The sequence below is a fragment of the Cervus canadensis genome, chromosome 18, assembly GCF_019320065.1.
Source record: "Cervus canadensis isolate Bull #8, Minnesota chromosome 18, ASM1932006v1, whole genome shotgun sequence".
Taxonomy (NCBI): Eukaryota; Metazoa; Chordata; class Mammalia; order Artiodactyla; family Cervidae; genus Cervus; species Cervus canadensis.
Genome location: NC_057403.1, coordinates 51,609,869 through 51,623,052, shown reverse-complemented (window position 1 = coordinate 51,623,052; position 13,184 = coordinate 51,609,869). Strand labels below are relative to the sequence as shown.

The 13,184-nt window shown below is 55.4% G+C and overlaps 1 protein-coding gene across 1 annotated transcript in view; it reads left to right on the top strand.

Moving 5' to 3' along the window:
- The window catches only part of LOC122421327 (collagen alpha-1(I) chain-like), a 123,686-nt gene that overhangs the window by 108,354 nt on the left and 2,148 nt on the right, over positions 1–13,184 (top strand). The gene's annotated exons all lie outside the window — the stretch shown is intronic.

The following is a 13,184-nucleotide window of genomic DNA, read 5'->3' as shown; positions in this document are numbered from 1 at the left end:
TTTTACTCCTTCATTCTACATTCCTCCCCCCAGGAGAGGAGTAGAAGGAACAACATCAGGGATAGTAATGAGGGAAGCGGGAGGGGCTGGGGCAGGTACTGACTACCTGGAGGAGGGGAGTACTGAAGATGAGTAGGTGTCAGCTGGGCAGAGGGGGATGCGAAGAGATGTTCTGGCACAGTGGTCCCCACTTGAGAATGCATCTGAATCTGCAGAGCACCTGTTAAAACCCAGATGGCTGGGCCCCACGCCTGAGCTTCTGATCCACTGGTCAGGATGAAGCCCATGACTTAGGTTTCTAACAAGTTTCCCGTGATGCTGATGCTGGGGCCCAGGGACCTCACCTTGAAGACCACTGTTCTAGGGAGAGGGAATGGCACATACAAAGGATGGAGGTGACAGGGTGGATGAGTGAGTGAGTGTGCTTGGAGTTGCTTTTCCTCTGGCAGAGTTGGGTCGGTGTGGATCTGTCTCTCTTGTACCCAGTGGAGCCTGAGGATGACCACCACATTAATCCTGCAGTTGCAAGGTCAGCTTCACCTGGGTCCCCTGGGACTTGCCTGGTGGCTCAGTGGTAAAGATTCTCTGCCTGCCAAACAGGAGACGTGAGTTCAATCCCCCACTCTAATATTCTTGCCTGGAAAATCCCATGGACAGGAACCTGGTGGGCCACAGTCCATGGGGCCGGAAAGAGTATGACACAACTTTTATTGAATAAATGACTGGGTCGCCTAATGCCAGGGCTAAGGCCAGGCAGCTCCCTAGGATGAGTAAAGGATGAGTGAACACATTTGTGACCCCCAGAGAGGACAGCTGTGTGGGCCACCCCACAAACATGCTGCCTCCCCGGGCCTCCTTCCTCCTGACTCCAGCCCCAGTTCATCAACCCCACCCTCCCTGTACTCCCTGCTTTCTGAACCTCCAGCTTCAGAATGTTGTTACTTGTCATCTGCACCCTGCAGAGTTGGTGTGTTGTAGGTGATACCTGGGTACGGGGCTCAGTGGAGAGGCAGCATGGGCCTGGGGTTGGCAGGAGTACTGGGGCACTTACTCTGGCTACTTTTCATTACAAAATCAAGGATGCTGTGGATTTTGCAATATCCCCACTATGGCTCCAATTTCTCTCTCCAGGAGTTGCAGTATTCTTTTAAAATTCCTCCAGTTAATTTTACCTTATGTAGAATTTACGAAGTTGAGTGTATGCTAGAATAGTGCTGGAGAGGGAGAGGTGGTAGACTAATTGTGTTTCTGTAACACATTGATGAACTCAGTTTAACAGAACTGTGGAGCTGTCTTTGCAATCATTTCTCTCAGTTCCCGCATATTAACAACGAGGAGGTTCAGGTGCCCAGAGAGAAAGCTACCTATGCAAGCATAACAGCTGAGCTGTCAGAGCTGAGCTGGAACCATGGGTTCCTGGAGGAGGTGGTGCTTTTCTGTGTTATGAGTCTTGAGTGAGTTTCCTTTCGCTGCCCCCACAATCTCGCCAGGGGTGCACCCATATCCAGTCTGATTTCCCTCTGTGTGTGTATATTAGACTGAATTCTTTTTTCTGGTTTTATTAAACTATTTGCCTTTCCACATTACAACACAAATACTCTGTTGATGGCTATCGATATATAGTAAAACTTAGTGTCAGATAGTGTAACTCCTCTTTGTGATTCTTTTTAAAGACCATTTGGCTATTCTAGATCCTTTGCCTTTTCATATAACTTTTAGGGACAACTTATTAATCTCTACCTAAAAAAGGAGGTCTTCTATGATTTTCATTGCTTTGAATCTATAGATAAATTTGAGGGAAGATTGATATCATGAGGGCATTGAGTGTTTGAATCCATGAACATGGTATATCTCCCCATTTATCTGGGTCTTCTTTAATTTCTTCCAATAATGCTTTGTAGTTTCAATGTAGAATCCTCAGCAGCTCCTTAAGACATAGACATATAAAACATGCATTCTGTTCTCAGTTTGTTAATGTTTGGTACTGGAAACAAGCCCCAAACCTGGACATTGGCCCCAACCAATTTAAGACAAGCTGTCGTTCACAACCAAGTGGCCAGTCCCTCTTGGCTGGTGTGTAGATGCAGGCTGTCCTTGTGGTCTCCTTCATTCCTCAAGTGTTTATCAAGCATCCAGACAGTGAGAATGTGGTGCTAAACTGGGTGCCAAACCAGGGGAGGAAACTCAATCGTGATCATTCAACAGCATCGATGTTCTTTATGTGCCAGCAGCTTCTACATGCAGCCCTGGGCTCCCTGATTTCACCTCCACAACCATAAAGCAGATGCTTGTTTTATGCCCATTGTGCAGATGTGGTTCTGGGAGGTTGAAACTTTGGACCAAGTCCCCCAAACCCTGTTCCTACCGTGGGGCTAAGCTTTGTGGAAGGTGAATTGTGTGTGAGATAGCAGGGAAGGCTCTAGCATCACTTTTCTTGTTGAACACTTTCCTTTCCTCGGTTCCAGAATGAAATAAACCGAAATAATGGTCCAGAAGTTTCTTTTCCTTCTGCATTCTCTGCTACCACATAGGCTCTCATGCCCTCTGTGTAATGTAAGGAAACATCCATAGAATAAGTAAATGTGTGATTGTGTCGCAAGCCGACGTTATTTCAGTAGAATCTAGCACGGAACAATGGGAAAAGGCTTTGACAGATGAAAAGTTTCGGGAGACCAACAGAGACCAAGGCAATTCGTGTGTGTGGATGAGTCACTCTGTGCCACCCTCACCTTTGAGGGAGCATCATCAGGACCTCTGCATTGCTGGGTCCCAGGGGAAGGGACGGTTTCAAGACCACTTGGATGATGTTTGGATTTGTTCAAGGAAGAGTTCCTGGAAGGAAAGAGATGGCTCAGCACAACTCAGTAGCTCAGAACGCCTCACCTTGAGGCCCAGGAGCTCTGTCCCCTGCCGCTGATCAGCTTTCCCCGCCGCGGCAGGGGGCCCCGGCGCCATGGGCTGGAGGAGGTCCAGCCCAGAAGGAGTGCGAGTTCACTCAAGGTTCTGGGCTTGAAATTTCCAGCAGAGACGTGGGAGGGAAGATGTCCTCGGGGTCGAGCTGCTGGAGGGATGCTGAGCATTGTAGCACTTGGCCTGAACCCTCTGTTTCTTTTAGAAGCTATAGGGTCTTGAGGCATTTGGATTAATAATAATAACGGTGGTGGTGGTTGTGATGGTGACAAAGCAGCTGACACTCTGGGGGCTTTAGCAATGATTGGAGAGGACCCACCCCAGCCCATGGAGCTACCTCTTAGCAGAGGAAACACGTCGGGAGCAGCCTCCTCACATTCGCCCAGGATGCAGGAGTCACTTTCATACCTGCTCTACACTCGAGGAGCTGGGCCTCGGAGATATTCAGACCTTCCCACTCAATTCTGGGTATTTTTCTTGTCTGTAATGTTCAGTGGCCCCCTACTTACTATGACATTGATCTAAAAGCCCCCATTTTCTTCCTCTGTTATCAAATCCGAACCCACCTATAATGACCCTGAAAGATAATAGAGCCTTCTCCCTGGACCTGGCAATGTGACCTAGTAAAAGGGACTTTGCAGGTGTGACTGAGTTAGGGATCTTGAGATGGAAGATTAGTCTGAATCATCCAGGGAGAGGGGAGGGCCCTTATAAGGAGGAGACAGAGATCTGAGACAAACTGGAGCAATGAGGCCACAAGCCAAGGACTGCCTGCAGCCTCTAGAAGCTGGAGAAGATGAGCTGTGTTGGGATTCAGCTGAAAGTGGGGGTCTTGGGCCAGCATATGGAGGGCCTCCTTCCTGCAGGGGATTCCTCACTGTAACCTGGGAGGGGTCTGGAGAGGTTGGAGGACGCTGTGACTCTGATGTGGGGACCAGAGTTTTCATGTGTCTCATGGCCTCCTGGGGCCCACAGTAAGGGGGTAGGGTGCAGGGGGCCATACTCTAGGCAGTCCAGAAGGGTCAGCCAGGCTCATTTCCTTTGGGGAAAAGCCCACCTTGACCTTTTGGAATTATGAGCCCCCATCCAGGATGGAGGCCCTGTGCTGCATGCAATACTGGCCCCAAAACCGGCTTGGAGGGGGTTGCAAACACAGAGGATAAATGGACCAGCACGTCTGTGTCCACGGCAGCACCCCCAGCCCTCATGCATCCCACCTGCTGAGGACCCCATCCCATGTGCTGTGTGCCCACCAGGAAGCAGCCTGTTTGAGGGGGCTGCCGGCAGGTTGCTGCCATTCCTATGGGCCGAGGAGGGAGGCCTGGAGGATGAGGGGCCAGGGCCCATGGGATCCTGGGGCTCCCCAGCCACCAGAAGGAGGCTTCTGTGGGTGCCCCTGAGACCGTTGGTGCACAAGGACTCAGGGTTGCCTGCTCTCAGAATCTCAGGGAACTGGCTCCCAGAGCCGCCAGGCTGGTGGCCGAGGACACACGCCCCTCGTGGCCATGTACAGCCACCCACCCTCTCGCTGGGTTCTGCTCCCCAACCGCACTGCTCTGTGCTTAGGGGTCGGGTACTTAGAGGTCGGAATCGGGCTCGCGGGGCTCAGACGGAAGAGGCCGCTCCATGCCGGTGGTAATCTATGGGAATCTGTGCTGGAAACACAGCAACCTGAAATAACAAAAGAGCTGGGCAGGCTCCAGAGGCTTCTGGCAGGAGCGTTTAACACATCACGAGAGGGGGCGGGCCGCCCAGAAGAGGTAGAGGGCGGGGCCCCGCAAGGCTGGGGAGGGTGGCTGGCAGGTGGCTGGTAGGCGGCTGGCTCTCGTGGGGGCAGGAATGCCAGGCGTGGTTGCAAGCTTGCTCTTAACAGGAGGAGGAGTGGGCCCTCCCCAGGGACCTCTGTTCTAGGAAAGCAGCCTGAGCCTGTGGAGCAGAGGGGGGCCCCCCACCCCCCACCCCCATCCCACTCCCACCCAGGCCACCCCACCCCCACCCAGGCAAAGGCTCCGGACTAGGGGCTTCTCTCCTGGGACCCTGGATCTCAGAGATCAAGGACAGCTTCCAGCCCACTGAGTTCCCTAAGAGGTGGTGGTGAGCAGGAAGAGGACGCTTCAGTGAGTTCTAAACACTCTTAGGGGATCTAAGATCCTCATAAACAAAGGCCTAAGTGCTTACAAGGAAACTCTCAAGGGTTTATCTTGGGAAATTATTCAAAGGGCAATAAAACAGAGCTTCTGGCCAATGAGGGACTCTGAGCCCAAGACGGGCTGGGGCCACTGGTCATGGATCCATACCATCAGAGACAGTGGAGCAGATATCCAGCAAATATCCTGTAAAAATCCAGTCTTCCAAGTGGAGAAAAGAATCGGGACCATGTGGGTCGAGAGTCTCTTCCGGAACATGTTAGACCCCGGAGTGGGGGTCTGTCTGCCCCGTGTTCCCCAGGTGTGCAGAGAGTTTGGGGCCTCTGCGTGGAGCAGGACCCTCCCAGGAGGAGCCCACGAGGAGAGGCCAGGCTGGGACTCGCTGACCACACACCTTCTCTTGCGAGGCTTGGCTGGACAGCTGTGGTGATGAGCATGGTCCTGTGTAGGGTCAGCAGTGACATCACGTGTCTTCCCCGAGGGTGGCCCTTGGCCTGAGTCCTGCTCACCAGGAGTTACCTGAGTGGAGGGAGGTGGCAGGGTGTTGGGGAGGAGCTGGGTGGGAGCAGGGTTGGGGTGCAGGAAGCACAGGAAGTCGGTCCTCTAAGGAGCTTGGGTGTCAGGACGTCTCTGCTGAGAGTCACTAAGGCCAGCTCAGGGATAGAAGTGGGCAGCTTAGAGATCACCCTGCAGGAGTGGGCCTGGAATCCATCTTAGCTCCCCCCACTGGTCCCCCGCCCAGCAGGGGCAGCAGACGGACAGGCATGCCCACCCCTAGGAGCCCACCAGTGGAGTGGGGCTGGTTCACGGGCTGTGGCCGCAGGGCCATGCGCCATCTCAGGGCTGATGAGCACCAACCCCAGGCTCCTCCTCATGCCGCCCTGCACACAGGCTCCCAGGGGGCAAGGGTGTATTCTGGGCTTCAGACAGAGTCTCACATGCTCCCCTGACACGGGGGATTTGCTGTGGGGCCCGGCTGCTGGGGCAGTGTCCTTCCCGCAGACCGCTCTCCCTCTGTCCTCGTGCGGCCAGGCCTCTCAGCATGAGCCCCGTCCAGGTGGTCTTTCCTGCACTGAGGCCTCGGCCCCTTAGAGGCCTGTAAGATAGTGGCCAAGGCCGCCCCCCAGTCTGTGGGGAACTGACCGTCATGACTTCTGGGTGGTGTCGGAGGTCAGTGCGGCCACTCAGAGGACTGTCCGGCACGCAGACCACCTTGTGGTGCCCCCAGAGCTGTGTGGCAGGAGGGCCTGGCTCCCGAAACCAAGCTCCCCGTCCAGGCACCCCATGCTGGGCCTCTGCACCAGGAGGACTGGCAGTGGCTGGATGCTCAGGGGGCCCAGTCTCAGAGAGGACGCCCGCCGCCTTTGGCCCCGTGGCAGGCATGCTCCCCCGCCTTCTGCTTCGGGGCCCACAGAGTCACAGGTCCCTCCTCGAGCCAGCCCCAGTTAGTCAGTAGGGACTAGCCCCTGGGCCGCGTCATGCTGCGGGGCGGCCACACCAGCTTCAGGGGCCCTCAGACTCTCCGGGCTAATAGAGAAAGGGCAGCAAGTGGTGGTGTCAACTAATTGTCTTGCTAATTTTTTTTTAACCAAATTGACCACTGGGCTTCTGGCCACTCGGCTAAGGGGAGCAAGGAGGAGAGGAAGTGAGGGTGAGCACCTGGCAGTCCTGGGGTGGGGCAGGTCCACCCCAGCCAGGAAGGGAGGCAACGGCAGCTCCGCCTTTGGGGGAGGGACGTGGGGGGACTGGGACCCACGGTGGGGGAAGCCTCACAAGGTCTTCGTGGTCATGGGGTTGTGGGGGCTCCTAGGGAGTGGGGTCTTTGGGGCCCTTTGGAGGGAAGCATAACATTGCTCTGGGGATGGGTTCGGCCTCATCTGAATCTCCTGTGTCTTGTGTGGAGGCCTGACCTCAGGGGCTCTGCCTGGACTCCAAGGAAAGGTCCCCCGCTCAGCTCGGTTCGGTGGGTGTTCTCTGTCTGCGCCTTCATGGTACTTTCTCGCCTGTTTTCTTCTTGACTCTTTGTTGGCTGGTCTTTGCAGCCGTGGCATGTTTGCTCTGCTCCCTCAGGGAGGAGGTCACGGTGACTCACCCAGGCCCTGGGGGGTCCTCCCGGCCTGGCAAGATTTGGCAAGTGTCCCCAGGCACGAGTGTTTCAGAGCTTTATTAATCCCAGGCTCCAAGCCCTCCTGGGACCCCGCCTCTGAGTCTGAGCCGTCTGCCCCATCCACTCAAGCCCTCAGGCGTCTGTGCTGCAGAATGAGCTGTGGGGACAGAGGAGCCAGTCTGCTCTCCTTCCCCCGGGTTCAAACTTCGGGGCTTTCTTTTTGTTCTTTTTCTTCCCAATCCTCACCCTGTTTTTGTCTTTTCTCCACATCTTACTATGAAGTTTTGCAGACAAACAGGCCACAAGAAAACCGTTCACTGGACACCCCCAGCCCATCTCCTGATTTCCTCTGCCCCCCCTCACCCCCTGCCGGCTGCGTGCGCCTTATCACACACGTGTCCCCTCTCTGCTCTGTCCCTCCTGCTTCAGGTGCACTCTTGTCGTCTCCTCTGTGTTTATCCTTTGGCATTGCACTGTCCCCCAGCACTTGTTTATCTGCTTCCGGGATGGACTGCGGTCACCCGTGTAGCACCTGCGTCCACGGCCAAGCTTGCTCACTGACCCGTCAGACTCGTCCTGTCCTTCTGGCCTGTGCCCAGCTCCCCCTGAGGGTCTGCAGGGCTGCCCTCCATCATTTTGGGTGAGGCTTGTGGCGCCTCCCTGTGGCGGTGCCGGAGCCTCCCTCCTGACAGGTCCGGAGGCTGAGATGGAACATTCTAGGTGGTCCCTAGCATCCAGGCTGCTGTGGTGACCTCGGCGAGTCATTTACTCCGAGCCCCGGGGGCATAAGCGATACTGCTTATGGGGGTGCCGTGGAGGTTACTGAGCTGACATCCTGTATTCGGTAAACAGCACGTGCTCATTAGCCGCTGCTTCCCTCCCTGAGGCCGTATAGGGGCTGCAGAGGTGTGTCCGGTGTTCTGGTTCCCAAGGTGAAGCGTGGGTCCATGCTTCCCTGGCGATCAGACCCTTGGCGGGCAGAGCCCTGGGGGCCAGGCTTCCCCAGAGCCACATCTCGCCGAGCTGGTCCCTCCATTCTTCAAATCCTGTGTCTCCTTGGTCCTCCCTCCTTCACCCGATGTGTTTCTCCGCCCAGTCTACACCTAAGGAGGTGCGTGTCACGGTGAGCCTGCGGTGGGTACTGGCTCACCCCAGGTATCACTGGGACGGGGCCGCTGGCCGGACTCCCTCTGCCCCCCACCACCGGCCACACCCACGTCTTCCCCTGGCTACTCCCTGCTCAGCCGCTGGGGACCCTGGGCTCTGGGTCAGTGGCCTCTGGCTGCCTCGGGCGTGTGCTCCCGAATACTGAGCTGAACTGAGCTGACGGGTGGTTCCAGGCACCTGTCTGGCCCAGTGTGTGTGAATCAGGGTGGTGGAGGTGGCCGGGGGAAGCCAAAGAGGAGGTGCCCTGGGGTGCTGGTGAGTCTCCGGCTGGGACTCCAGACCCAGGTGGTGACCCAGTGGGTGTGGATGTGGCAGGTCAGTGGGCAGGTTCCCTCTGACTGTCCAAAGGGGAAGGTGGGGGGCAGGCACCTGCTTAGTGCCTCCTGCTCTTGCCCCCGCTGGCTGGGAGGGAGCCCATGGGAGGAAGCCCCTGTCTGTCCTCTAGAGCTCTCGAGGGAGCAGACTCCAAGCCCAGCAGGGACGTTTCTCTCAAATCTTAGATCCTAGGTGACTGGGTGCTGGTGGAGATCTGACCAGCAGCAGGAGAGGGTGCTCAGGGGTGTCCCCCCCAACCCACCCCCGACCACGGCTTACACTCAACACCCTCTGCAGGGCCCACAGTACTGACCTCCCGGTTGAAGGGGGCTCGCACCCTAGCCCCCAACCTCCCAACCCTGCCATCTTCCTGAGGACAGATGCATCCTTCATCAGGACAGACAGCCAGGGAGTCAGCTCATGCTCGACACTCAGGGTCCGCCTGCAGCACTGAGCAGGCAGGGCCCCCGGAGACTGTGCGCTGATGGCTTGGTGACAGCCGCCAGGACAGCCTCTGCCAGAGCCCGACCTGAGCGTCAGCAGACGTGGGAACAGCCTGGGGCACGGGCCGGGCGTGTGGCAGCTTTCACCCAGCCTGTTTATCACCTCAGCTTCTCTGCAGCCTCACGCTCCAGGCTTCAGACAGCCTTTATCCCCTGTGCCGGCAGCAAATGAAATAAAACACTTATCATGACCCGATGTCTCTCCAACTGCGCCCAGATCCCAGTGTCCAAAGCAATCATGCTTGCTTTAGGGGAAAATTCCCAGGCTCTTTTTCTCTGCTTATTATCTTCCTCTTGGCTTTTACCTTCTTCTTGTTCCTTTACAGGAAGAACAGTCTGGTCCCAGGTGGCCCTGCTGATGGGAAGGCCCTGGTTTAGTGCTAACACTCTGTCCTCTGTCTCTGAGGTTGTGCTGTTTGCTGCAGCCTTCATCCCCTAGTTCATTCATTTATCCTGGTTTTCAGCTCAGTAACGTGGAGACCACTCAGCTGTGCCCCCGCTCCCCATACCAGGCCGCAACTGCTCTGGAATAGTGGAGTCTGCTCAGTGTGTGGTTTGGGGAGAGTTGCTCTGCCCGTCTGGGCCTCAGGGTCCTCACCTGTAGGGTGGGGTGACACTACAACCTGTTTCACGGGGTGGCTGGGAGGAGTCATGGATGGCTCTAGTCCAGGGTTGGCTTCTAGCCAAGCTCGGCCACTGTCATCTCTGCCTTCATTGATAACAGACTCTGCAACAGATGGTGCGCATGAGAACCTGGGGACGGGCCTGGCTCCTCGTCACCAGGGTGGGATGGGTAAGGGGCTCTGACAGCTACACAGGCTGTGGACAGTGAGCTCACAGGGAAGCAGATCCAGCAGGACCGGTACAGGCAGAGGTGCAGGGCCTGGGACCTCCCAGCACCTGGGAAGGGACGCTGTCACAGCAGGGGTGGACGGCCACCTGGACCAGCCCGCAGATGCCTCGGTGCCCTGGGAGGGGGGCTTATACAGCGCGTGGAAGGAGGGCCCCTAGGGTGGCAGTCTGCTGGGTCTCAGGAGGAGTGAGGGGGGTGGTGTCAAGGTCTAGACAAGACAGGGATCTTGATCGTGGATGGTGGGATGAATGGACAGACAAAGGGATGGATAGATTGGCATGATGTGTGCAGCAGAAGGAACGACCTTTGGAGGAAGAGTCATAGCTTTTTTTTTTTTACAGCATTTCTTAGGACACAGTCAATAAAGGGGTTTTATGCAGAATATATTTCCACAAAACTCCTACCAACCAACAAAAAAAAGACAACCCAACAGAAAAATGGGCAAGAGTTTTGAAAAGTCCCTCTCTCTCCACCCACTCACCTCCAGGGAGGGTGGATGATGCTCACATGTGCTCACAAAGGCTGTTCCCCAGTTACATTGTCAGAGCCCTGTTCATTGTAACCTGTGCCGGAAGCCACCTCCAGGCAGACAGAATTTACAGAAAAAATGTGGAAAGATCTTTCACATGAAAAGATGCTCAATATCACTAATCATTGTTGCTGTTCAGTTGTGTCTGAGTCTTTGCGACCTCATGGACTACAGCACGCCAGGCTTCTCTGTCTTCTCCATCTTCCAAAGTTCGCTCAAACTCACTTCCATTGAGTTGGTGATGCCATCCAACCATCTCATCTTCTGTCACCCCCTTCTCCTGCCCTCAATCTTCCCCAGCATCAGGGGTTTTTCCAGTGAGTCAGCTCTTCGCATCACTAATCATTAGGAAAATGCAAGTCAGAATCACAAGATTCTGCTTGGGCTTATACCCATCAGGATGAAAGTGGAAGTCGCTCAGTCATGTCCAACTGTTTGCAACCCCTTGCACTATACAGTCCATGGAATTCTCTAAGTACTGAAGTGGGTAACCTATCCCTTCTCTAACAGATCTTCCCAACCCAGAAATTGAACCAGAGGTGGGGTTCTCCTGCATTGCAGGCAGATTCTTTACCAGCTGAGCTACCAGGGGCTCCTATTAAAGAAAAACAAACAGAATAATAAGTGTTGGTGAGGATGTGGAGAAACTGGAAGCCTGGTGCTCCAGTTCTATTTACGGCATGCATACCCCAAAAGAATTGAAAGCAGGGTCTCAGAGATATTTGTACACCTGTGTTCACACAGCATTGTCCACAACAGCCAAGAAGCATAGCAACACAAATATCCACTGACAGATGATGGATAAACAAAATGTGGTCCATCCATGCAATGGAGCGTCAGCCTCCAAAAAGGAAGGAAGTTCTAACGCATACTTCCACATGGATGAACCCTGAGGATATCGAGCTGAGTGAAATAAACCAGACACCAAAGGATAAATTCTGTATGGTTCCACCGATATGAGGTCCCTGGAGCAGTCAGATCCACGGAGGCAGAAAGTAGAGGTGGGGCCAGGGGCTGGGAATGGGGAGATGGGGGCATATCTAGTGGGGACAGTTTGAGGTTTTCAAGGTGAAAAGGGCTCTGGGGACAGATGAGGATGATGGAAGCACAGCACTGCTCATGTACTTGGTACCACAGACCAGTGACCAGGATGGTCAGTCTTACCCCGTGTGTATTTTACAATAATTATAAATAAAAGGATGATGCATCTCATAGTGCTAAATGAGTGGAGCTACACACGGACTCCACCAACAGAGTGACCCTGATGACCACCTGCTGTGTCCGTGGCTGGACTGGTCCCCAGGGCCAGGGGCCTGGGGCCACACTGTGCTTCCTGTCGGGGCTCTGGTCCATGGCAGTGTGGGGCAGGGTGTGGCAGTGCGGGCTGCTGGATGCCTCTGTGTGTCTGCTATACTTGGGAAAGTTTTAATAGAAAGAAAGGTAGCCTTAGACTAAAGGACTGCGGCTCCTGGAAGCCTTAGAATACTGTCTTTAGCCGTCCGTTGTCTCTAAGGGTCTCGAGAACGCCCTCGTAGCCTCACGTGGTCCACAGATCTTAAGGGGTGCCACCAGCCCTCTGGCAAAGAGTCGGTCTATTTTACAAACATGTTCACGCACTCCAATTTAAAGATTAAAAAGGAACAAACAGCCTTGAAGAATGAGCGTGAGAAGGGGTCTCTGAAGCCCAGCCTCCACTCGGCCTCGACATCTGTGGACTGGAGAGACGAGGCCCAGATGTTCCCATGGGCCATGGCAACCTGGAAACTATTAATTAGACCGCAAGTGAGATAGGAGCCTGCAGTGTATTTGGCCTCTGCAGGCAGTTATTTTTTATGTTTCGCTGACAGTCCAAACGATCCTAGATAAATCAGAGGAGAGTGGCGTGAGCCGGCACGCACCTGGAGAGGATGAACCCATGGCTCCGCAAGCACGGCTGTGCTAGGAGGGCCCTTATGTGCTTCTCAAATGTGAAATCTCACCGGAGCACAGGAAGGCAGATTTTCGGGGCGGGGGGGCTGCTCCAGATTCATGAGTGCTCGTTTGGACACGGGGTGCAGGTGGAGGCCTGGAGAATCAGACTGGGCCCCTGGACACTCTCGGGCGTGTGAGTCCTACGTGGGCTCCCAGCGAGGCTGGCAGCTGCTGGGCAGGGGCGGTCACCTCCAGAGCCCCTCAGGCCTGGAGCCTCTCACATCCTCACGACTTCTCTCCGTCTCTGCAACAGTCCTGAGGGAGGCACCGAAAGACAGGGCACAGGGCTGGGTGTCCTCGGAGGCCAGCCCTGGGGCTGGGACGGAACCCGTCTCTTGCCTGCGAATCCAGTGCAGTTTCTAAAGAGGTGTTTGTTACAGGCCATGAGTCCTTCCTTCCTCCTAACCTGCAGGGACTGTGGATGGGAACCGAGGACTAGTGCCTTAGAGGGGTCAGAGGAGCGATCGAGAGGCCGGATGGGGGAAGACAATGAGGCAGAGGGGTCCCAGACCATGAGCTGCTGGCTGGAAGGTCGCAGGGAGACACTGAGGACCTGAGAGGCTGGAGGAATCGGCCGCAGAGGCCTCAGAGGAGGGTCCAGTCCCGGAAGCCCTCCCCACCGCCATCACAGAGCATCGTGCGGCCTCAGCTGGCCCTGCACAGAGTAGTGTGGGGGCATCCG